This window comes from Galeopterus variegatus, unplaced genomic scaffold (genome assembly GCF_000696425.1).
Source record: "Galeopterus variegatus unplaced genomic scaffold, G_variegatus-3.0.2 Scaffold5948, whole genome shotgun sequence".
Taxonomy (NCBI): Eukaryota; Metazoa; Chordata; class Mammalia; order Dermoptera; family Cynocephalidae; genus Galeopterus; species Galeopterus variegatus.
Window position 1 is genome coordinate 8,539 of NW_007732059.1, and position 2,457 is coordinate 10,995.

The following is a 2,457-nucleotide window of genomic DNA, read 5'->3' on the forward strand; positions in this document are numbered from 1 at the left end:
CCCAACAATTCTACCCTCCCCAACCCCCCAGAATTTTGGCAGAAATGTGGCAGCGGAGGAGAGGAGGATAAGTAGATAGTATTTGCACAGTCTTGCTCATTTTCACAGAGGTCAGACTCTGGGGCCCTGTCAGAACTGAATCAAAAGTTGAGCCAAAAACTACATGAAACTTTGGCCCATGTCCTGCACAGCTCAAATACTGATCAAAGCACTCAGCTTCTTGGTGGTAATGGCTTAGTAGATTGAAAGTTGGGAGAATGGGTGGTGAATTCAATCTAATTAAATCTAAGCCAAGCCCTAGATATACTGATTCTTAGATATATTTGAGTGAGCTTTCCTCCCCCATTAACTTCCACAGAGAAGGAAAGGCTTGAGCTGTCTGGAAAATGACAGTGAAACAAAAATTATATTTTACCTAACACTGTTCTTTTATACAAAATGTCCAGAATAAAATGAAAATTATGAAGCATGTGGTGAAGCAGAAAAATGTGACCCATGATTAAGGGGAAAAAAAGTCATTAGAAGCAGAATCATAGATGGTCCATAGATGGTCCAGATACTGAAACTAGTAGAGAAGGACTTCAACAACTACAAATACGTCAGAGAATTTGTAGGAAAACATGGATATAACGGGTGATGAAATAAGTAATTTCAGGTGAGAAATAGAAACTCTAAAAATGAATTAAAGGAAAGTCTAGTATTGAAAAATACAGTACCTAAAAAAAATTGAATAGCCTTAATATTATATGGAACAAAGTAGAAGAAAGAATCAGTGAACTTGCAGGCAGATAGATAGAAATTATCAGCAATGTATGTAGAAAAGTTAGAATAAAATATGTTCTTGGAAAGTAGAAAACATGACAGCTGACTTCTCAGCAGAAGAAATAGAAGCCAGAAGACAATGGAACAACATATTAACATATTTAATAGTGGAACAACATATTAGCTGTATTAGTCCGTTTGTGTNACTTCTCAGCAGAAGAAATAGAAGCCAGAAGACAATGGAACAACATATTAACATATTTAATAATGGAACAACATATTAGCTGTATTAGTCCGTTTGTGTTGCTACAACAGAAATACCTGAGACTGGGGAATTTATAAAGAACAGAGGTTTATTTGGCTTACAATTCTGGGACAGCTGCATCTGGCACAGGCCTCAGGCTGCTTCTACTCATGGCAAAAAGTGGCAGGCAGCTGGCGGGTACAAGCAGATCACATGGCGAGAGGAGGCAAGAGAGAGAGAGAGAAGGTGCCAGGGTCTTTTAAACTACCAGCTCCAGCAGGAACTAATAGAGTGAGAACTCACTCATTACTTCACCCACCTATGGAGAGCATTAACCCATTCATGAGGGATCCACCCCCATGACTGTGACTCAAACTGCTGCACTGGAGATCAAATTTCCATATGAGTTCCGGGGGGACAACACATCCAAACTCCATCGTTAGCCATATGATAACTCAACACATAAAAGGAAGTAACCATAATTCTGTGTTGAGGGAGAATATCCTTCAAAAAGAAAGGCAAATAAAGACATTCTGAGATAAACAAAATTGAGACAATTTGTCACCAGTAGATCAACACCGTAAGAAATGGTAAAGGAAGTTCTTCAAAATAAATGAAATTATACTATTTGGAACTTGCATCTACTTAACAGAATGCAAATAGATTTTATATCTTTAAAAAATGCACTGTTCATAGTAAAAATAATAACTCTGTAAACTGAGTTTATAGTATGTGTAAATATGACCATAACATGAAGAAAAAAAGGCAAAAAATCATACTGCTAAACAGTTCTTAAATTATACTGGAATTGGCATAATATTAGTTCAGGGTCAACTATAGTCAATTAAGGATGCATATCTTAATTGAGAGCAATCACTTTAAAAAGTGGCTGAGCTAAAAAGTCAATCAAGGAAGTGAAATATAATACTAAAAATGCTCAATTAATCCCAAAGAATACTAGAAGACAGAAAAGTAATAAACAAATGGGACAAATGGAAAATAAATATCAGAGCAGTAAAGTTAAACCAGCCATATGAATAGTTATAGTAAATGTAAATGAACTAAGCACTTCAATCAAAAGGAAGAGACCATCAGAAAGGCTACAAATTCAAGACCCTAATACATGCTGTTTTAAAAAGTGTATCTTAAATATAATGATGATTTACAGCTTAACCTTTAAAAAAAGAGGTTAAAAGTAAGAAGATGGAAAAAAGATATACCACACAAATACCAATCATAAGAAAGGTGATGTAGCTGTATTTACACTAGAAAAAGTAGACTTCAAGACAGGAAATGATGGGCCGGCCCGGTGGCACACTCGGTAGAGTGCGGTGCTTGGGAGCGTGGCGGCGCTCCCGCCAAGGGTTCGGATCTCATATAGAGACCGGTCCGCTCACTGGTTGAGCATGGTGAGGGCGCAACACCAAGGGTTGTGATTCCGTTGCCGGTCA